The sequence below is a fragment of the Anser anser genome, assembly GCF_964211835.1.
Source record: "Anser anser genome assembly, chromosome: 1".
NCBI classification, from domain to species: domain Eukaryota; kingdom Metazoa; phylum Chordata; class Aves; order Anseriformes; family Anatidae; genus Anser; species Anser anser.
The window spans coordinates 75286192-75310785 of record NC_139720.1 but is presented as its reverse complement, the minus strand read 5'-3'; the positions used below and the strand labels follow the sequence as shown (position 1 = coordinate 75310785).

Genomic DNA, 24594 nt, shown 5'->3' with positions numbered 1-24594 from the left:
CGGAGCTGTAGCTCTCCTGTGGTTCTCCCCTAACACCACACACTCCATCTCACCCTGAGGCATCCAACCCTTCCCTATAGCTCTGCATAACTGCTGGCATGGGGAACGAAGCATCTCCAAAGCAGCAAAAGCTACTCTCATGCTGGAGAAAAAAGGCAGTCGCTCACCACAGCTTTACAGCTTCAGTGGCTTTGAATTGCTATCATTTACCTCTACCCGTATTTCAGAGGGACAAGATGGCTTACAGCTTTGGTAATCAGTTCTGCAGCTTTTCACCCTCAGATTTTCTGCCATGTAGCTCAGGCTGGGGTGTGGGGGGGGCTCCAGGCGAGGCCAGCTGGGGCCATTAATGCCCATGTGCCACCTGGGCATGACCAGGCCTATTACCATTCTCAAGGCCCTGGCAAGCATTTTGGTTTAATGTTTCCTAAATAAGTGTGTTTTTATCAAAAATCTGAAAGCTTTTCACATAGATCAGTTTTGCATTGTGGTGTTGAAAAGGATATAAAGAAAATCTCTGCATGTGATAAAAATGCACTACAATATTTAAGGCTTTTACTTTCAACGGAATTTTATGAGGGACAAAAAATATAAAATATTCCTCCTTGTCTTTCTCAAGTAGCTGGGGGTTGCAAAAAGAAAATCTAGTGCTGTGTTGGATCAAAATGATGTGAGCAGAGAATCTCAGCTGAGACCACGAAGAGAGCAAGATCTTCCTTTCCTATCTCCCAAAAATGAGATTTTGACTCAGCGAATGTGTGAGAAAAAAAAATTAGTCTTACCAGAAATGTAGAATTTGTTGCACTGGATCACTTCATTGAATTCTTCAGTGAGAAGAGTGTTTTGCAAATACATGGTGCTGCAAAAGAGTTGAGAAATCTTACTCGGAATTTCTTCTGTGAAATGAACGTCAGAGGTGGGCCGATACCTATTTTGGAACAGTATTAAAGAAATAAATGCTGCTCCTAGCAACAAGATTTCTCTTCTGTAGATAAAGCTAATAGTTATACATGATGAATTTTCTTGCATTCAAAAAAAAAAAAAAAAAGAGAGAATTTGTCATTTCTCTGAAGGACACATTTAAATTCAACTGCTTCTGATTGAAGCAAATACATAGTCTAAATCTTCCTGGCTTTTACATTCTGCTTTTATTTTATTTAAAGCATCTCTCTTCTGGTTTCTAGCAAACTGCTCTAAGAATGCAGGCAGTCCAGAAAAGTTAAATGTACTTGTATTTGGTGAAGATGTGGGTTTTTAAATGTCTTTCTATATTTGCATTTTTTTTCCAAAACCTAGCTTCTGGGATCCTTTGAGTATGCAAAAGTCTGAACTTCCATTTAGAAGAAAGCAAAAAGAAGCAAGTTTTTATCCTTGTTGTTGCAGAGAAACACCTTGAAAATATGAATTATAAAGTCTTATAAGCCAGACGACAAACAAAAAGAACCTTACATTTATTTTCTTTAAAGTGTCATGATATTTAAGACAATCATGTAAATTGAAAGGGAGACGTGTTTGTTCCATGATCTTTCAATACCTGGTTTGGAAATGCTGGGCTTTATAGCATTATTATTTCCTATTTTATAGGCAATCCTATTTATTTTAGAGTAACTATTTTATATTTATAGTATCGAGACACAAAATTCCAAGTTTCAGCAGACTAGAATGCTTTCTTCTCCTGGGGTGATAAATCCTCCCAGATATTGGAAATATTGACAAAACTTTAATTATACTGTCTCAGTGAGACACCATGATTTTTAGTTTCTAATTAAATGCATATTTCTTTCAAAATTGGCTCTTATGTAACTTGTAAATCATTTTGGTGGCAGCTCAGTGGGAAATAAGGGGAATGTTGACCTTGGCAATCTTTGTCTTGGCAAGAAAAAAAAGAATTTTCAGCTGAACGTAAAATTCATAAAATCTGTTGTCCAAACAATATATATACACTGGGTAAAAGAGTTCTTTAAAAGAAAAAGGGGAAAAAGGGGGGGGGGGGGGGGGTAGAAAAAAGGGGGGGAAGAAAAAAAAGCACCAAAGTTTGAAGCAAATTAACAGGTATTCTGCTGCCTCCCTGTGGAGACTGGGATGCCTTCATCTGGAATTTCTGAAACCAGAATCAAGTGCATTTTTAGATCAAGGCAATTTGCGAGAGTATTTCTAATTACCTGTTTGGTTAACAAATAGAAACATCGCACTACAGCAATACAGATCAAGGCTGAAGGATGTCAAAATACTTGCTAGTCAGCCCACAAGAGGAAGTGCTGTGGGGGTACAGACTGGTACAGGTGGCTGCACGACCCATGAGCTCAGTATCTGTTGCTGCATTGGGGCTACGGCTGCAGTCTGAGTGACCATGGCAGTGCTGTGGCATCCCACCCTCCCCCTAACCTACATATCCTCACTACTTTTAAACTCAGCTTAAGAAGAAAAAATGTTCAGCTTTCTACAGGTTTAGCCCCAAACTTGCTCACTAGAGGGTTAGTGTGGGTACAAGGGAAACAGTATACTGGTGGCAGTGCTGACTTGGGTTCAAACTGCTATGAAAACCTATCTTTTTGGGTCTCCCTCATCCCTGTGGGACACAGAAATGTGCCTTTCTATTCTGTGCCACTCCCAAGGAAAGGCTTTGTAGACAAATAACTCTGACCCTTTGTTGAGGGTGGAAGACAACTCCCATTTTATGGAGAAAAAAAAAAAAAGAAAAAAAAAGAAAGAAAAAAAAGAAAAAAGAAGTCTGCTACAGATGGAGGTTTCTGGAGCAGAACTCTTTTGTGGGGAGTGAAGTGTGATATTGCCCTGGAGTGACCGCAGCCGAGGAAGGGGAAGACAGGGTACCAGCTGCACTTCCTGGCTAGCACTAGAGGAGATATGAGCCACTGTTGACTCAGCAAGCAGCGCTTGCCAGAATAAGGTCATGTCAGCAGGTCAGCATTGCCCTGACTGTCCTTCTTTAGTACTGGAAGAACTGATCAGATCTTTGTCATTTCTTGTCTTGTATGTCTATGTCCTGATTTTCTTCAGCAACTGTCATTCCTGACACTGTGTGACCCAGATGCAACAAAGACTTCACTGGCATTTCTGTTGGGGAAAAAAGTAGATGCAATGATCAGATTCCACCTCATCTGAACCACTTAAGTGAGCCAAACTGCACTCTGAAGATGCACTGCACCTTACTTACGAATTGAATTACCCTCAGGAGGGATCTTCCTCTACTGATTATAAAGGAAGTTCAGGAAAGCTTCTTGATTTATGTGCCTGGAATTATAGGGGATTAATAGCAACTTGATATGCAAGGAGCAGGGCAGCAGCCTGCTGACTCACGAAATGTATCCAGGACAGCATACCACTGACTAGATTAGCTTTTCTGTGAAGCCTTCCCATGAACTGCAGCACAATCAGCCCACAGAGTGCAGGTCAAATGGAGACCAATACAATTTGTTCGCTGTCAAGTGGACAGTCTGTTGCCCAGCTCCAGGCCAGAGACGGCAATGGACTGTGAGATCACTGCCTCACACTCAAGTCTTCCAACAGATCTCAATGAAGCCACTATAACTGGAGAAGACCCTAATGCATGTTTTGCAAACAGTTAGTGAAATATTAATAGGTATTCCTACCAATACCTTCCCATAGAAATTTTCTGCTGTATCTTCCTCATATGGCTTTAAATATATATGAGTGTATGCTCTGGTCCACGGAGCAATAATGCAGGGCATGACAACACCCAGTCTGGAAACTCTTTAACGAGTTCACCAGGCAGAATCAGGAAACCATGAACATAACTGAGTGTTGAGCTGCACCCTTCCCTGCTACACAGAAGGAAAAGCAGCAAAGTGAAAGTTATTTAGAACTTAAAAGTCAACTAAGTTCTCTAGCAATTACCCAGGAAAGCTTATACTTCCATTGATGGATGACACAGATGAGTGGGAGACATGCTTTATCCTAGGTAATAACAGGAAATATAGAAAAGGTTCCAGCAGGAAAGGAAAATTCTGAGACTCAGTTCTCTACTGTAATGGAGAAGGTTGGGGTTTGAGAAGCTCAGGAAGAGACTGGATCCTTTAGGATGGTGAAACCAGGACTCTTTGTAAATTAAGATTTCTTAGAGAACTGTGAGCTACGTAATAGCAACGTGGCAGAAGTTTTCTGCCATAACTTCCTCATATGACTTTAAACATATAACGGCATGCTCTGGTCTATAGATTAGAAACACAGAGCATGACATCACCCAGCTTGGAAAGTGATTAAGGAGATATCAGAGCAATCCACCTGCAGAAAAAGCTTCACCTTCAAATATTTAACAATCTATAGTTTTATTAGTGTTGCAGCAGACTGAAAAATTATCAACTCTAAAAATATAAGATTGCCCTTCTGGAGCAGAGGCACAAAGAGCCTCAGTCTCTGCTTAACTCTTTGTCATACCTCTGACAGTGCTGATGGGCAAACATTAAATTCCCGTTTTGCTACTCCCTCTCCTTGATCTCTTCTTTATTCCTGTGAAGGTGGCACATGCCTACAGGGAGCTACTTTTTCTGTCTTGGATGACTACACGTCCAGAGCTGACCTGGACAGTCCTGGAACAGAGGTTTTACGCAGTGACCAAAGACTTTCTTCACAGCCTTGTTTAGATCTCAGTGACAAAAAGAGCATGTAGGACACCTGATTTACACTCTACATGCTGATTATGTGAACTTACTCATCCAGACCAGATGTCACTTGAGCAAGAGACAGCAGCCCCAGCAATGGCTCCATTTTTCAATTCATGTAACTATGGAAGATGGTTGGCAGGATTTTTTTTCTTTCTGCCAAGTTTCTCACTTTTATTTTTGCTTCTGTTGCAAGAAAATTTCAGTTTGCAGATTTTTACTAAAAAAGTGAAACAACTTCCACAAAACAGCAGACACTTCAGGGGAGGATAAAGTTACTAGAAAACCTAAGAAAAAACACTACTACCGTTCCTATGAGTACTTTTAAAAGCAAACACTTTTAATGTTGTTTGCTATCTTACATCTCTCTTACAGAAGGGAAATATTTGGGGAAAAAATTGCAGTTTTGGAGGGGATTTATTCCAGTTCTGTGCTCTCTAAACCCCTTCTTCTCAAAGAAAATGGCAAAGAACTTGAAATAGACTGTGTAGGAAGAAATGTTCTGTCACCATTTTTCTTCTCCCATGGAAGAAGAAACAAAGTAACAAAGTAAGTAAAGAGTAAAAAGCCCTCTCCTTTAGCTTCTTCTCACTCATTCTCCTTCAAAAAAAAACTAGATGGAGTTGGAACATAATCTTCCTCTCACATTTCAAGTAAAACAAGGAAGGCAAATCCCTTTTCTGAGAGAAATAAGCTATAAGAAAAAATAGTTTCTGATGCTTTCAATTGCTATGTACTTTTTCACCTGTGCATCAGGAAAAAGAATGAGAAAGTTTTAAAAAGCAGGAATTCTGCCCCCTTTGCCAAATAAAAGAATATGGCTATTTTAATAAGTCAAATGCCACATTTTTGTTTTCCAAAGCTTTACAAATGCAGTCTCAAAAGCTAAAAAACAAAAATCCATAACATAATTTTAGATATTTTGGAAAAAGTAGCTCCCTGTGAGAATGTGCCACCTTCACTGGCATGAAAAAGAGACCAAGGAGGAGAAATATAACTTTTTAAATGTTTCACTGGTGAGGCTGCATTAGTGATTAAAGAATGACCTAGAAGAAAACGCCATCTAATGACCGATCTATAGACCAAGTGAGCAATTTATCTGTGTATTTAGTTTACCTATGTATCACACACCTCAGTATCACCTAGCTGCAGGAGTTTCTTCAGCCTGTGGCTGTCAGACCAGACTGTGGTTAGCGTTTTCACACAAATATTAAAAATAACAGGCATAAGGGTTGGGACTTCCAACGCCCGGAGAGGTGGCGATGAGCTAGCGTCCCTGCACGTGCTGTGGTCTTCTGCAGAAATACCCAAGTGTAGATCTGAGTCTTCTGAGGCTGAGGAGCTGGGCAGAAGCCCCTAACCCTGCTCTCAGCTCTCCCACAGCTCGCCGCGAGGGGGCGCCGCCGCCCGCGGCCCTGCCGCCGCCGCTCGCTTCGACCCGGCGGCCCCCGTCGCCTCGGTGCTCGGCGTTTCCCACCGCAAAGCCCCGCTGCGAGGCCGCGGCCAGCTCCGCGCTGACGGGGAAGTGCTAGCTGAGGGGGAAGGCGCATCGCCGAGCTCGGCCGCCTCCACGGCGGCAGCCGCCAGGGTCGGCAGGTGCCCGCCGGCCGCCCAGCGCCTCGGGCGTCGAGGAAATGGCGGCTGCGGCCGCCCGGGGCCGGGAGGCCGCGGGGAGGCTGCGGCACCGGGCAGGGCCCCGACTTTCTGTGGGCCTCCTCCTCGAGGCGGACGCCGCCCAGTCACAGAGCTTCCGAACCCCCAAACCTTCCTTGGGGGGCAGAACAGAACGTATAAATATTTTCCGGGCCTCCCGGGAAATGCGGCTTCAATGCCCCTCGCCTAACTAAACATCCTGAGAGCCTATTTTCCAAAAAAAAAAAAAAAAAAAAAAATTATTTACAGATTCTTCTTACTTTTGCCTTAATGTGGGGTATTAAAAAGAATGCATAATACAAACTTCCTGAGTTGTCACCATGGTGCAGGAGATGAAATTATGTTTTACTTCAAAAAATAATGACCAGCTCTTTCTGAATTCTGATTGAAACAGGTTTTTTATGTTTTAATGAAAAAAAATGACATTCCAACATCAGCCTGTGAAGATTTCTGTGAATACTACTGACTTGTTTTGAAATAACACAAGAATAATGCATAGAAAAATGGAAAGGCTTATAAAATAAGCCTGTGAAGCAGACCCTTGAGTTTTTCCCAAAGTCAAAAAGATCATTCATTAAGTATTGGTTTAAATAAAATTGACTTGAATTTAAATGAACAATATGAGATTTTTTTGATGTAGGTCTTAAATGACAAAATTATGGCCAGTTCCATTGGTTTTGCTATATATGTGATAGTGTGCAAATTTTTCAAATGTTCCAAACCAAATGTTCCTTTATTTCTTAACTCTTCCAAAGTCCCCTTCTCTCTACCTGAATAAGAACACATCAATTTTGAAAAAGGTTGTTCTGAAAAGAGTGGTTAAGTACGGGCTTATGCTTTCTCTGTTTTAACTGTATACATTTCCGTCTATAGGTTTGCACATCTGCTTGTATAGATGTGTTCAGAGCAGTTTAGAGCACAAGGAGTTCAGCTGAGGCTGGTGCATAAAGAAGTCATGGATGGCTCCCACTTCAACTCTCTGCTGCATTAACTCTGCTACTTCTATTGCAGCGTAGCAAAGCATGCCTGTGCTCCAACTTGCTTCAAGAAATGCTACTTTTAGTGACTTCAAGCCACTCTGCAAAGAGTAATTGCTAAATTCTGCATAAAACTGCTTGGAATTTTTGCTCCGAACCTTTCCTGAAATGAAAAATGGTGTTTCAAAGAGAAAACTGTTGGCAGAAAAATCATTCAAAACATTAATTTTTCAGCAGAATCCTGAAGAATTATCCAAGAGGTTAAAACCAATAAACTGAATGAGTTTATCTTCCATTATGCCTTCTAAATAAGCATATACCTAAAACAACAACAACAACAAAAAATAAATAAAAAATGAGAGCTGCCTGAAGGGAGACGCTGAAGAATCAAGCCTGCTTTTTGACTTGCCTTTGATTTTTGAACCTTTCAGAATTTATATATCCAAACTATTCTCTGCAATCACAAAAGCTGAAAACTAGCCTTTTCTGAAGGGCTAACATATATATACATATGTTACATGTATACATATATACATATATATATACACATATATATATACACATATATATATATACACACATACATATATATATATGATTCCAGGAACTAAGGTTGCAAAGAAAATGCTACATAATGCAATGGAATGCAAGGGGTGGCTGCCCTTGTGAAGGGATGCTCAGATGATGGGGAATGGCAGAGAAAGCTGTGGCATTAATGTGTCTCAGTACCCATGGCTGAAGAGATTAAAAACAAGGAAGAGAGGATGGTCGGGGGCTGGTGTTCCCCCTTGTTGCTGGTGACCTCTGTCAGAAGCTGGCGCACATCTCCACCACCTACAGAGACAGTCCCTGTGCAGGGTACCCTGGCTGGCAGCCAGACAAAGCCCCCGTGGGGTTGTGATGGGCAGCTTGGACCATCTCCAGCTATTCCCCACACAGCACTGTACAGAAGGAGGTGGCCCTAATGCCTTTTGCTTCTTGGCTGCTGTTCCCTAAAGTGCCCACAAACTTTTGAGGTATTTAAAAGCACCACTGTTTTCAAGTGGGGCTGGAGACCTCTGTTTGGAAGAAATTAATACATTATTTAATTTGGAAAGCATACTAAATTCCTTTTTTAGTTCATTATACTTCACTCCCCAGTGAACGCAGTCATGTCATTACAAGTAAGATTACTTTGATATTTACCTGAGCTCAAAGAATGTCATTTCTCCATCTTACTGAAGATGACAAGTAATAATTAGGAGGGGGAACACTGTCTGAGAAATAAAGGATAATAACAAAGGCAGCATTGCATCTGTTGTTAAAATACTGAAATAAAATAAGACTAGGCTTGTACCATCCCATTTTCTTTTACAAATGGTAAGGATTTAAGACTGATTAATCTTGTTTGGCATTATCACTGTCTTCTTTAAATGAACATTCCTGCCAGGTCAGGGTTGGGAGATGAAAGGAATATGTATATTTTTTAAATTCTGTCACAACAAAGTTAAAAGAGCACAGGCATCCATGTGTGCATCATCTACTGAATCATGTATTACACTCATCCACTACCTCTACTGAAATCTGTGGACAGAAAGACAATATTTGTGATGAAATTATGGGCTCGTAGGAGAGTAATGCCAGGTGAAGGCAGAACGTTCTGAGATAGTAAAGAATGGGGGCTGCAGCAGACCAGAACCAAAAACTGACTTTATGTTCCAGGTAAGAATTAAACAGCAATAATCCTCTGTGACCTTGTTCCTTCTCATCGTTTGTCCTGTTTTATCACAAACTCTGGATTAAGTGACTGCTCTTCCCCATGAGTACACAGAGTGCCTGGGATTGTGGAGTTTTAATACCAGCCTAGGCTTCTGTAATGCAAATAATAAATGAAAAGCTTATTGTGCCTTCACACTAAAGACAGTGCCTCAAACACAATCATGATAAATGCAGAACAATCTTTCTCATTTTATCCAGGTCTCTCTTTGCTCTGCCAAAGCCACAAACAAAGCAGGGAGAAAAAAAAAGAAAAGAAAAAAAGGTAAAAATAGCACATTTAGTTTTTCATTCCTGGTAGGACTTTGATGACAACCACACACAGTGGATTACATATACCTCACTTCCCAGTAATAACATAAACCATTCATTCCTTTCCAACACACTATACATTCCAAAAATGTTTCATGTATATTTAATATACTGATTATTTCCTTTATCCAGTTACTAAAGGCAAATCAAATATATCTAAGAATCCCTTCCATTTCTATAGTCTCTTTCATCTGAAGGTCCCAAAGCATATACAGTTGTTAATTTGCCATGAAAAACACCCTGCCATGAAGCTGTGAGAATAAATGATATTGGTAGTTGAATCTAATATACTTTTTGGTATCAGTATGACCCACAATCCCTTTAGGGAAAGTGAAAACATTCCTTTTCAAGCTAAAAGAAATGTTCTGTTTGACCTAAAATGTTTTATTTCTGAGCATTTCTGAAAAATGAAAATTTGGAAAGAAGTGGCCAGATGCATAAGGGAAGTTGTTCAAATGACATGGAGGCTGTTGTTTGCCCTGGTCTAGGTTGGTGGCTACGACAGTTTTGGAGAGAAAAGAAAAATAAGGCCCATCTTCTACTCCCCTTTTTATTTAAGAAAAGGCTCTTCTCTTTACTCAGGGCTTTTCCCGGAAAGCAGACAATGCATTAACTTCCTAAGAGGCAGGCATCAGAGGTGTGAACTCTGTACTTCAGGTACAAGACAAAGTGTAGGGATACATCCAAATATTGCGTAGAAGTCCTTTGTGTTCCAACCCAAAGCACGTACTGAATTTCTCTTCTATTTAGACATAATTTTGCCTGTTTTAGTAGTTAGTTCCCCATCTTTTTCCTCTTCCTCTTAGAAAATGATTTTGCGGGGGGAAAAAAGGTTCACTCAGTTTTCTTCATACGATTCCTTTTTTTTGTAGAAGTAAATCAAGGCATAAAAAGACTGCACTACTCACAAGTCACTAAACTCAGCGTGAGTTTTAAGATTAATGTCAGTGAAAGCTGGATGGCAGCCAGAACCACTTATTGGCAGATCCAAGACTGGAGCCCAGGAGTCCCCACTTGTGGCCCTCTGCTGTGACCTTGCTACAGTACAGATGCCTCCGCACAGCCACACAATTAGCAGATTTAGGCTTTGTTATACTTTCAGTTGGATAGTGATAAGTACTATGCACATTGTAGATGTTTTTATATGGTTTAACATTGTGGGAAGTAATGAAACAAAATTAAGGACAGTAATTTGGAAAAATGTAAACAAATTAAGGAAGCTGGAAATTATTGCCTAATATACATGCAGAATGTATTATGGGTTTTGTATACAAAGCCCCCAACTTTGTAAAATCTTCTGACTAAGCATCCCTTTAGTGGATTTAATTTTAGTATGTATGCAGCATGTTTAATGACATTTTCTCTTAGACATGACTGCGCTATGATTTGGGCTTCTTGAAGATTCATTTATCTTGTAATTCTTGTTGCTCCAGGTCCATGGCCAGGACTCTTCAATTAATTGGGGCATAATGCAAATGCTGAGAAAGAATCAGACCCCGCCCCATGGAGCTTACATGGACACTGTAGCTCCATCTTTTAATCCTAAATTTTAAATGCTCAACTCTGTTTAGACACAGTTCTGTAATTCATTACAGTAAAACCCAAACATCATGAAGGTTACAATATGTGCACAGATCTCATATTTTACACTGTGCCCCATTACTAGTCATACTTTCTTAGTGCAGTTATAGTTCAAAGCCCTAAAACAATTAGATATTGGAAAGATGGTTTTACACAGCTGTCATTTCATCCAATTTAGAAGGACCGTTGGACAATCTCTTTACCTGCTACAGCTTTGGAAAGTTGAAGTGCATTGAGTTCTTGCCTTTGAAAGATTTGCATCAGTGAAACACGGAGGAGATTCTTCCAACTACCAGACCTGGTTCAGCAGCTACCAGTTGTATTGCTCTGCACCTGTTTTGCTTTGTGGTTTGAATAATGCCCAAACTTCTGCGTCTCAAGTGAATCTCTTGTTTGTTTAGTCTTGCTTTTATAAAGTACCCAACATTATTACCAAATTGATTCAAACTGTGTGCCCTGAGGACCTTAATAAAGTGCCCAAGTTGTATGTTTAGACATGTTATTAAAGCACCCCCATTTGCAAATTGGTCTGCCTGTGTATTGGTCTGCCTGTGTATCAAGGATATTGCACTGAATGCTTGCTTGGCACTGTACAAAATGCAGACCAAGATGTGGCCTCTGCCAGAGTCACATACAATATCACATACAATAACAAATCACATACTCTGGCAGAGTCACATACAGTATCACATACAATAACAAATAATTTTATTTCAACAAAAACATGAAAACTGAGAAAAGTATCAAGCATCTCCCTCTATACGCACTGACAAAGAACTATTTTCACAAATGCTTTATACCAAGCTACAAAATCCTCACATCCAGTAGAACTTCTTGAGGGTAGTTTACATACATGATTTAGCATGTTTAAAGGATACATACACTATTTTCTTGGCAGAAAACATTTTGACAGGTGATGGTCTGAACAACAGAAAACAGGTGCCACCTATAATCTTATACCCATGTAAACTTAATCAAGGGAATGCCTATAGAAGAGTGTATAATGCCTAATAAAAAGTGAAGCAGGTGAGGCAACATTACCAGTAATTACAGGATAACAGTGAGAGAAAACAAGCAACAAGGTCTGCTATTATATGAGTTTGAGATTAATACTGTGCCTACAAACAGTGGAAGATTCTTTCTAGGCCTTTTACTTATGCAGTCATGTTCTCAGTATGCATATACAAATGTCCCTCAGAAAATACTCTACAAGTCACTAGCAGGTTTTACCTAAGTTTTCTAGACAGCAAGGGTTCCAAACTGAAGAGTTGAATTCTTATAATACTAGTGAATTCTAGTGGCCAGAAACCCTACTATTGCCGCTGCTGAGGAAGAGTGTCATATAGATTAAGATCTTTTTAGACATCGAGTATCCACGTGAGAGAGTGACTATACAAATATCTCAACCGTGAAAAAAGTTTTTGTCAAAGATTGCTCTTCCTTAGACACCAGGCAATGAATAATGAGATGTACATCTCCATAAAGCACCACAGCACTTTAGTTTTGATATTTAAGGAGCAATGTTTTTGGACATTTAGTATCGCAAATGGCAAAGTTCAGAAGAAAGGAGAGGATACTGGAACGTAACTGAGGAGGGACATGAGAATAAAAGCGAGGCTGCAGGGCACAACATCCAGCACGATGTTCTAGGCACATAGGTTTGCTTAAAGGAAGGGTAGCAGGGAATATGGATGGTCCCTACTATTTTGTAAAAGTAGCGTGTCTGCTGGGTTCAAACTGACATACATCAGTAGACAGAAGTACCAAGTGACTGAAAGTTAACAGCAATGAGTTTCTGCTTCGTGTGGAATGAGGTAAAAAGCTAATGTAGTGATTTAAATTTGGAAGGGAAAAAGATGCTGGACTGTGACATTAGCATGCAAGAATTGTGGCTTTGTATGGCTTAACTTGCATAAGTGAGGTGACTTTATAGCTGTTGAAGAAGTACCTATTGTAATATCTATGACAAGAGATACAGTATTGCAAGGACCACTATTTGAGCAAGAGAAGGAAATTTGACAAAATACTTGGTAGCATGGGAAGAGAAAGGAAGAGGGACCAGACAACGGTTCTCAAGTTGTAAACCCCTTGGACTAGTTTGGATCCTGTCTCTGCATATGATATCTTTAATATGATTGGCAAAAGCAGCTACATCACTTCTCCTTGAAGGGGAGAAAGTCGAGCATATGGCTTTCCTCTCAGAAACAGGAAGGCACTTAACTTGAGGATTCATTAATCACCTATAAATACTACCAAGCCCACCTTTGCTAGCAGGGAAAGTGCTGCTATAAAATTTTAGTTGCATGGGATGATCACTTTGCTAAAATGTATGTATTGAATATCGATCAACAGCCATTTAAAGAGTAGAAATGACAAAGATATTTAAAAACATAGCAAATGAAAAAGATGAAAACAGGAATTACCTGCTTTGAGAAGAGAGAAAATTGTGTTGAGAAAAATGAAAAGTCAAAAGATGAAAAAGGTAAAGAGCATGTATTTAAGTCAGATATTCAGGGCAAGATTTCAAATAGGCAATTGCTGATCTCTGATTGCAAGAGATTGTCAGGGAACGTATGCAAAGGAATACACAGTCACAATCACAGTTGTATGTATAGGGAACAGATATTTAGGAAAAGTATAAAGGGTATAGGGAATACACTGAAATGACAGGGAGCCACCAAGTGGAAAAGAGGACATGAAAGGAAGAGCCATTCACAGTAGTAGGAAGACCACCTCAGTCAGGTACAAAACTCTTGGAGAGCCAGAGTCTTAGGAGATTGCAATAAGATGAGGAATTGACACAAACCAGCCCAATTTCCACTTAGACTTGAGTGCCAGTAACAAGTGGTCTGTGTGCAGTGATGGAGAGGGATGTCGTATAGCACAGGTTATACCAGTGACAAAAAAAAAAAAAAGGCAACCAAGTCAGAAGGAGCTGGCTCGATAACTGAGACCCCTGGGAGCACATAGCAGATTTAAAATGGCCAGGGTTAAGGATGAGGGAAATGCAAAGGGTTGAGTGTTCATTTGTTCTATCTATACCAGGGGAGAGGGCAAAAACAAAAGCAGAGAAAGAAGAGAAATCACCCTGGTAAATCAAGAAAAGCAGTGGAAAAAATGAAATTAAAAAGGTAGAGCTGGAAATATTAAAGTAATGCATGAAGCAGAAGGGGAACAGACATTTCAGGGTCTTACTGTGAGACGGAATTTTTGTAGGAAAGATGAAGCAATATCTGGTGTGAGAGCAGTTTAAGCAGAGCAATGAGCCAACCAAAGTTTTCACTTCAACACCACAGGTAGAATTATCCCCCTCTTTGTTGAAGCAATTCTCTTGAGAAACACTAGGTCAGGTGTGAGAAAAGTGCAGCTCTGAAAATGGATGTGTGGTATTTTCTGTTAGAAGACAGTTTTCAAAAGTGCAAAAGTGAGTGTAGTTAGCATTCTCCCTTGTTATACTATATAAATAAGGTTAGCTTACCTGCCTACACATAGTACATTTAACATGTTGAAGACAAATTGACTCAATAAATTTTCTTGTCATAGAAAATAGTGAGAACAACATGTTGATGACATTGGAACAGCAAGAGATTGTATTCTAAATGTTCCAATGTCTTTGACACATTATTTCTGAGGTTCTAACATCACTAGCATAAGATTTCTATTTTCTAAGATAATAGTATCATCTTTCACACTTTTTTTGGCACTGAACAATACTCTTCCTACTGTGGACTTGCCTCTGTTTGTCCCAGTCCCTTAAATTTATGGTGTGGATCCACTACTCACTGTGCCAGTAATCTTGCCCCCATTTCAGTTCACAAATGACAAGACTGGATCCATGTGATGAACAGAGGATAAAAATTATTTTCTAAGACATCACAACTATTCTGGCAATTAACACATGTTATGACCCCTCTTACCTGCTGAGTCACAACTTTGGGCATTGCAGGTTGTTCCAGTTAGGAGCAGAAACTGTTTGGTGGAGTCAGCTGTTTTCCTGATATCATCCCATTTGCTTGAACAAAAAAGGGCTCAAATAGAAGGAGACTGTCTCAGCTCACAACTCAGTCATCTGGCACAGTATTCAGCTGAAAAACACCCCTTTAGCTTTTTGTAAGAACCATAGTCCCAGTGCTTGTTCATTTTACACTTAGCTTTCTCTTCTATGTTTTTCACACACACACAGCACTCCCTTCAAAGAGATTCCCACTGAAGACTGTGGCTGCAGATTGTGAATTCCTGAGCAGCTTTTTGTACCTTTGGTTCTGAACATTGAATTTTGAAGTTCCATCACCTGCTGCAGTTTCATGAGGAAGCTTTATGGCTTCTTACAACTTACAGAAGTAAAAGACAGTAATTAGGATAATAATCAAGGCAGTACATAACCACATCTCACTAACTTATTTACTCATCACTGCAGTTTAGGATAGTCTGACACCTTTAAGTTACCTCCAAAAGGAAATAAGAGACTCTTCATAGAAGAATGATAAATTATATAATTAAGAGACTATCCTGTCTTTCTATTCCGATGTTCCCATGTGCTACTCCAAACCAATTACACCTCATTGCATCTCTTTTTGGAGCTTCCCACTCCTTATGCAGTTTTTTTCAGGCTCCTTGGAGGCATCTCTTACAATGGGCCCCTGAACAGCATCTGTTGTGTGGGTGGAAATTGCTAGCTGACACACCCCATGCATTGTATCCTACTGGATACAAGCAGCTTTTGCAATTTTGAGGCTGACAGGTATTCTCTCCATTTTCCATTGGTAGAGAGGGAATGGGATAATCTTAACCCTGGAAATACGCTCATTTGGACACAACAGATAGGTTATTTCAAAGACTGACCCCCAAATTATCTTCAATGACATTGCGTGTATTCACATCAGTTCTACGTACAGTCCTACCTAAGGTTTATCCAGTTTAAGTTTTCCAATCAGATCTGGTCCAAATGCAAGATTTGTCTTTCAGTAGAAGTTCAAATGAACTTTCAGGATTTGATTTCAGTCCAAATCAAATCTAAGATAAATATTTTTCAGGAATTCTTCTGAACCCCGAATGGTTTGGTTCCCCAAACCATTCAGCTGCTCAGTGATTATCACAGCTAAAACAAGCATTGACTTCACAAAGCAGCGAGAGAGACTCAAACTCCCAGTTCCAAGTAGATCCATCTGTGATTTGCTCTGCAGGGAGGACACAACAGTGTACAATTTTGCCAGAAACTCAGGAACTACCTTAGATCCAGTGAAACTGAACAGCACTTGAGAGGTGTCTAACAAATGATCTTTGTTTCAGCAGTACTGTTGCTACTGAAAAAGTCTGACCTATGGCCCACCCTGCAGTCCCCATCTCTCCAGTTGGGAAACTCCATCCTAGTCTATGTGCCTAAGCTTCCTTTGAATCTCTGAATGAAAATGGTTACGAAGAAGAAGAAGGTGTAATCTAGGCCTTGTCCCAGCACAACCCCCAGTCTGGGGAAGTACTACTCCTGGCTCACATACTAGAAGCATTAGTATTACTTAGTCCCAGTTATCCAAGGCTGTCTTCACATATAACCCAGAAAGCATGTGACACTTTGGTTTCTCATTTTGCAATTCAAAGCTTCTAAGGGACCTAAAGAATTGTTAGTCTACAGGAACACCAGGCAGAAGATTTACAGAAGTCTCCCCAACCAAGGATGAGGAGCCTGCATTCCTACTAGTTTAGAAGGAATAAGAAACATTAATTCTTGCCTCTTAGGGGTAGGAAAGCCAGCTGAACTACCAGCATCTACTCTGATTTTCTCTGCTATCTCATCATAAATTTGTTCACTGAAATGGTAGTTACATAATAAATTTGCTGTAGTTCTACAAGTCTACAGAAACACATATGATTCATAATTTCTTCCCTGACCCCATGTATGTTTCACCCCCAAATCCCAAATCTAATTCATTCTCTCTGCTACAGTCTGTTCCACTTCATGTCTGCCAGGGAGAAGCAGAGCAGGGCTGTTCTCCAGAGGGAGGTGAGCCACAAGCCAAGGGGGATCCCAGTGCCACCAGCGCAGCGGCCTCATTAGCCAGAGCCCAACCCACAGTACCTAAAGGATTGAGCAGTACAAACCCAGAGACAGTGGCCAGGTCCCACGAAGAAACCAGATTTTAAGACACTACTATGGTGATGAGGCAGGTCTAAAGTCAAGCTAGAAAGTGTTCCTATAGGTCAGGGCTAAAATCACACCCAGTGATCACTAGCCAGGCCCCTGTAGAGAAACCAAGCCCCAGATCAAGGCAGCACATAGATTAAGGTGCAGAGCAAGCAGCTCCCTAGCATAGCTGTGACCTACTACTGCTCTAACATAGCTCATACAGAGGCTGAAGGCCCAAGGCTTAGCTTAAATAGAGCTCCTGGTTCCATGAGGTGGGGGGTGGAGGCCACAGGTGAGGCTAGTCAGGGCTATTAAGATTTATTACTGCATGCAGGGCCCTGATAATGCCTTCCCAAACAATGGTTATTATGTTGTGAAGCAGTTTAAAAACCCCAATCAAATAAAAATTACTACTCCTTATTCATGTGTACCAGAAAGATCTGCTTGGCAAAAATACTGCCTCACAGAGATTTTCCTTGTTTCTTGTTTCCTGGACACTTTTTCTACATCTATTGTGTAACTTGTGCAATAGAAATTGTGCCATGTTGTAACCCCTCAAATATCCAGCCAATTTCAAATGATGACATTACCCTACAGCCTTCTTTTTCCATTGATCTAAAACCAGCCAATAAAGCTTATCACCTACTGCTTTCTTCCCATTTTCTTTACCAAATTTCATTTCAAACCCCAAGCCATCCCAGCGTGAACAGAGAGTTCTCACTGAGGTAAGCTAAGGGAGAGACTATATTTCAAGGTAGCTGTTTCCAGTTGCACAGTGCTCTGATATCAGGTTCTTGCCATGGGAATGACTTGGTTTCTTGAGAATACTTGTAGCCACTGTTCCACTGGATTTGAACTTCTGCAAGATATAGGAAGGGAGGAAACGATCATCTCTTCCCAAACATGCTCATTCCCCTGAGCAATCAGTTCTTTGCTCCTTGCTTGTTTAGACTGGCATTTGGAATCAATCCCACAATGAACCTATCTGGACAAAACATCAATAGTAATCAATGTTAAGCCTGAACCCATGCTTTTGGACTACTACAAAACCGTAGCACTGCAGTTTTATTCCAATGTGTGGTTAGAGGGAAGTGCCCATCTGGTTTCAAATCCAAAGAGCCACTTCTGGGATGCCCAGTCTGTTGCAATCACAAGCTTCCTTCTATACAAGTAGTTGTGAAAATGTTCCATAGTTTTAATCACTGGCAGAGCATCTAGTAATTTTTCCCAGGAGAGTTCAGCCATTGACTTATAATAAACTGTCATCCTCTGAAGTCATTTGCATTACTGTATCAATACCTAGTCCATAAACACTAGCATTTTTGTCTAATTGAAAATGAGGTTTGAAGCCCTGGCAGTTTAACACAGAAAAAGTCAGAAGAACCTTTTCATCTTTGCTTACAAAATCACACACTCACCACTGAAATAACATTATTTTCCTAACCTTTTTATGCAAATGACATGTAATATTGTGAAACGCACAAATAAACTTCCTCTAGTAGGATTAAAGTCCCACAAAACTGCACATCTGGGAGTCTCTGGGGAGCTGGCTGGTGTTCAAAGATCTTAAGAGTAGAATTTCCCTCCTCACAGTTCTGTGTACCAGAGCTAAACTCATTGTTTTAAAACAATTCCTATTGCTTTGGGTACAGTTTCAGACCAGCACCCTTAGGCTGATCCCAGCCTATATTTGTAAACTTATCTAATTTTGTTCAAAGATATTAGCATGAGCCCAGTATATTAACTAGGTGTAGAGAACAGGCCGGGAGGAGTTCTGGACCAAAGTCTTCTCTGGTGGTCTCTCTTGTGTAACTGCCCACTATGAAAATCAAAGGCCATCATGTTGAAGTGCCACAAACTTTGTCTGCAATAATAGCATTTTTCTCATCTTCTGGGCCATTTTCTATTGCCAATCTTTGCTTAATATTCAGTCTGAAAAATCAGATAAAACTGTTACAGGGTCTGGGGAATCATCACTATTCATAGTGACTCAGAGGAAGCCTTTTAAAGTGTTCAAGGTAGTTTCTACACAGGAACCAAATCTGCCGTCATTTTTTCTCTTACAAGAACTATTGTTGATGCACAAGAACAGTTGAAGGCTTATTTATGCTCTTCTGATGTTTTTCGATGTCCTTTGTGGCTTCTTCTTTCTTTGCTTGATGTTAAAAACAGATGATGTGGGTGTTTGAGGTGCTGGTTCTCCCTTTGATAGCCTCGGAATACTGCAGCCTCAGTCTTTCCCGAATCAAAAAGAAAATCGTGATGTTTATCCAAAAGGTCTTTGGGGCAATATCAAACCAGATACTACTGAAGCCAGGGATAGAAGAATGGGGGCTTGCTTAATCGCATTAATGATTTCTAAATAAAACAATCGTACTTATTAAAGCCAGGAATGGAAGAATGGGGGCTTGCTTAATCGCATTAAAATAGTTTTTGCTGAGTGTCTTTGCTTACTACTGTGCAAATTAACCGAAACAAGGAGTCTCGGGGCCCCTCACAGAGGATGTTTCCTGACAAAAATGGGGAACCTGTCTCAAAAACCAGCTGAGACCGACCTTGTGGTTTGGACAGGAGCCAAGGAGCAGCTGAGTCTGTACAAAGGCACGGGGTCAACTAGTGGTGATGAAGAAGAGTTATCAACCTTCATCCCCACAACCCCCCCGACGACCACCACCAGAAGGCACTGCGCAAGTGCAGACAGAAGGAGTTTATGGAAATGACTTCTTGGAGCTAATTTTAATACAAAGCGGGGATAGGTTATGCATATGTATAGGCATATTGGGAAACTTCATGCATATGTAACTCTTTACTGCATGTAACCAAAGCAAGTTGCCACGTTAGGGCGCACATGACTTTGGGAGCTATCCTGCATACGCCCGGCACCGAAAGAAACCACACACCTACTTTATAACTCATTTGCTTTGAGTTGTAGAGTTCTTCCACGAATCACCCACACCTCCTGTTTGATAATTGGGTCCAATTTTGTACCAAATATAATAAGGCATCCATCCCCACACTGCTTTCTGGTATGGAGCAGCATTGCAAAAGGATGCAGGCGTTGTGTCCCTTGCTCCACCATCTTCAAGATACCTGCCATCTTCAGGAGACATGCAGTGGCAAGGGCCATCCCTGGCTTTCTTGACTCATCGTGCCAGAGGATTTTTCATTAGTTCCACTGGCAGGAGTATCAAACCCAACAACTCCAAGGGGATTTAAGAACAATCTTTTCGCTGTACAAATAACTCATTTGCTTTGAGTTGTAGAGTTCTTCCATGAATCACTATATCAAAACAAATCTAACAGAAACAAACCTTCAACTTCATCCCTTTAGTGTTCCTCCTGTGCACTATTCATTTACACCAGTAGTTTTACATTTTTACACAGTTTCACTTTTTTTTTTTCCTGTTTACTGTTCACTACACATTAGCTACATTATCAAACATAAAAATTCTCTCCTGCTTCAGAACTACTGAAAACCTAACATATCAGATCCTCCTGCAAACTTTATCTAAAAGTTTCAACCAAAGGTTTCTGTCTCTGGAAGACTACCATAATATTAAACTGCATTTACTGTTACAGAACTGTTTGTTCACATTGGTAAATTACTTGCTCCACACTAACAGATCTTGAATGAATTTGGCACAGGCTGGATTCATAGGGTACCACCTGTCAACTACCAGTTGACCAAAATTTAGTCACCAAAACTGCACAAGGAAACACTCATTTAGAGTCTGCACAGCCAAGCTGGCCTAATAATTGTCATGTTTGAAGCTATGTCTACTTTGGTCAGTAACCAAGCTCCCATTCTTATTTCTCAAGTATATGCTGGCAGTGAGTTCTAGCTCTTCCATGCTTTACCTAAGGGTGGTGTCTCTGGTTTCTGGCTAGCTTTGTAACAATCTTTACTTTTTTTTTTTTTTTTTGCCTGTGTTTATTCAAACTATTTATTTGCATTACTGTAAACTTACTTTGTCTTATAAGCCAACTGTACTATTTTTGATAGCTTGAAAAATGAAACTACATCCCTTTTCCAGCATGTATGCTGGCCACAGAGCTGTGTTTACAGTGCTCATGGCAGTCAGTTCTCAGCCTCCTTAAGAGTGCTTGCTTCCCATCCTAGAGCACTGATGCAAGGGGGGACAGCTTTATGGGCAAATTCCATTGCATTTCTGCAGGCCTTTAACTTCATTTCACTCACCTCGGTCCTGAGAAACATAAAAAAATTAATTTGCTGGTAAGTTATCTATCCCAGAAATGTTCAGTGATAAGTGTGCATTCTACAAGTCTCCGTCATCCTCTGCAGGTGAAGTGAGGACTCTGTTTTCTCCTTCTTCCTCACTCTTGGCTATCCTCTGACACCCCCAGTCTTTAAATCAAAAGCCCAGGACTTCCTCCATGATCAGGATAATGCCATCTTGTTCTGGTGGGTAAGTTGTGTGTCATTCAAACTGTATGTTACATCTTTTCTGTCCTTTATCCAGCTGTCCCCTACCAGAGAGATAGCAGATCATTTCAAGGACAGGTTAATTATTCCCTTTATGCTTAAATTGAAGGTGCAACAGAAGAGGAAACACTTGATGCCTTTCACCAGGCTGCAACAGAGAGTGGCTGGCTACTCAGATGTTGGACCTATCGTCTTGCTGAAGCTCAAACAGTGCAGTCATTGTACTGTTAGGAACAGAAAGGAGGACTCTTTTCTCATGTTTTTTCTCTAAGTGGTAGATGCACACTTCCCTTACCTCTGAATTTACGTGCCATGATGGGTTTATTTGACTCCATTGTGTGCCTCTGTGATTTAATTGTTATGTTATTAGAGTGAGTAAAATAAAGCTGCAGCTTTTCTTTTGCTGTATTAGTGCAGTTTAATTACATTTGGGAAAGGCGAAAAGAAGAGTGGGAGCTTGCCAACATTAATGCTGTCTGTCATTCACAGCCCATTGATGACAAGGAGTTGAAAGCTTGGCAGTTACTCTGGTAATCAGCAACCTGGCTGATGACGAATGGAAAAGATTATGTGAAATTTCCTGAAAGAGGGAAAAAAAGAATTCTCCAAAGAAATAAAATACAAAACAAGAACAAAGGGCAAAAAACCCAACCCCCAACTTCTAAATCCAACAGTAAATCCCTTTTATAATGTTTACATGAAAGACACTACACGAAACAGTTATAATAAATGAAAAATTCCACTAGTAAACTGTGTTTAATGTCTATAAAAGGGATCTGTGTTCCTAAAATAGAAGTACAAATATGACCACTGGATTGTTGTTAAAAGTAATTTGGAAATGGACTTTTTTCCCTGAGCTGAAGGGTACATATCACTTGTAAAAAAACAACAACAAAATACCTTCCATCACTAAAGATGGCACCTCAGTTACATTTTTTGATTTACAGCATGGAAAAGAAAGTAATCTTTAGAGCTGTTCCAAATATATAACTCCCAATCTTTCAAAATAAAATGCTTTTTGATTTCTTTTTTATTCACTTTGCTTAATTTTCTCTTCTTTTAAATACAGGAGAATGCAGACTTATTTCATCTTACTATTAATAATATAAGCAACTTCTGTTCAGGCTTTAGGGTTATTTGTAGCACTCCAGCATCCAGCACAGTATTAAACTTCAAGGAAGGGTCCAGGAAAATGCAACTGGGAACTACATCAAGAAAGAAGAGAAATTCTACAGTACTGATGTTCTTTTGATGTGACCCATATAATGGATGATTTGTGACATCTCTCATTTGTCTTAATTAAAAGCTGAATATAATTCTGAAGCCATTTTTGGCATCTTTGGGATAAAACAATGCTGGCTTGTCTGAAATTATGTCTTGTCATTTTTCTGTGGCTGCTGGAGGTACCTACTTGATTTCATACTTCATATAATTAAGCTTTGGGATTCTGGGCTTCAGCCTTTCATTTCACTTGGAGAAATTAAAAGGTCCTATGGTATCTATAGTATTACTATAGTTTTGAGAATATGAAAAGCCTGTAGAATTGATCAACGTGCAATTGTTTGCTTGGTATGCAAACAATCGAGTCTTTTGTCTCTTCCATTTTGTCAAACAACATAATGCGAGAAAAAAAAAAAAAAAAAGGGGGTTTTAATCATGATGTCAGGCAACTCAGGCAACTTAAAATTTACCAGCAGGTAATGTTGACTGTGCAGGACTGTGAATAGGGAATTTCTCTTTCACAGTGTTGAACAGATACATCACCATGTGGCTTCAGGCTTTTTCGCCACAGGCAGTTTTTCCCCACAGGCAGTTCCATATTTTAGGAGGAGTGGGAGAGAATACCTCGCCACAATTGAAAGATCACTGAGCTTTACTGGAAAACTGTGAATGAGAATGAGAATGAATGAGAATGATTTGACTAATACATTTAGTATTTTGAAATAGCTATGTATTTATTAGATGAAAAACATAATGCATATTAATGACCTCCCTCCACTAAAGAAATGACAATGGAATATTAGTCAGGCATTAGACCCAGTTTTAAATTTCTCTGGGAAAGAGAAAGGGGGAGACGAAAAACCATAAACTTTTTTTTGTGTGTATGTTAACAATGAAGTTCCACTGCCCAAGTAACAGGTCTCTCCATTGCTGGAGAATGAAGAAGTAAGGCTACTTTATAGATAAGGCTTCCTACATATGTCATTTCCTCCGCATGATAATCATGTGCAGGCACAACTTGATGGTCTTCTTTATTTGTCCAGGTTTTGTGGTCACAGAGCAAAACACCAGAGTGCATGTACACTGACTTGCACGCAGAATATTCAAGAGTCCAGGCTAGGACCACACAATGCTTAGATCAGCTGTACTTGCACATGTGCGTTAAACCTGATCCGTCAGGGGAACATTGTGGGATCCTAAATCAGACTAGTCTAGGAGGTATCGGCATAGTGCATACGTGTAGACTAGCTCTGCAGCACACATGCAGGAAGTCTGACATGTCAAGCAGAGAGGATAGAACCGGATAACACAAGAGATGATTAACTGAAGATTTCAGAGCTAGAGAATGTCACTCAGCAGTGGTCTACTGTTCCTCCTCTGCAGTGACGCTGCGCTGACAGAAGTCTGCTGGCCCCATATATGTAAAAATCAAACTATTTGAGAAACATAAAAAAATCCTGAAGTAGGTACGATCTGTTTACCCACTGAAAAAATGGGTGGTTTTGAAGTATGGATTTAAATTAAACTACACATAAATAATTAACAATGACCAAAAACCCAAATGAAATACAAACATTTAGCAGAAATAAAGAGATGTGCTGTTATACAGAACTATCTTTACTATCCATTTCTGCCTTCCCCAGTGTTCTCCTGAACTTCATTTGCCCACCTTAAAGTAACATTCTCTTTGTACAATCAAGGGCAACTATAAATAGTTGAATAGAACCCTAAAGTTGAAAATAGAACCGTAAAGGGGCTCTTTGCATTATTATCCCTTGAATTTGATCAAGATACGATTAGAAATACTGTCCATAATGGACAACATTATTCCATCGTATTTGCCCCCAGAATTCATTATTTAACCTCCCCCCCCCCCCCCCCCCCCATATA

The 24594-nt window shown here is 40.1% G+C and overlaps 1 long non-coding RNA gene across 1 annotated transcript; it reads left to right on the top strand.

Moving 5' to 3' along the window:
* The first annotated feature begins 322 nt into the window (after positions 1 to 322).
* Positions 323 to 24571, top strand: LOC310892360. The gene is made up of 3 exons (XR_014578065.1): positions 323 to 916; positions 3019 to 21466; positions 21593 to 24571. It is a non-coding gene; the product is annotated as an uncharacterized lncRNA (long non-coding RNA).
* Positions 24572 to 24594: the final 23 nt, after the last annotated feature.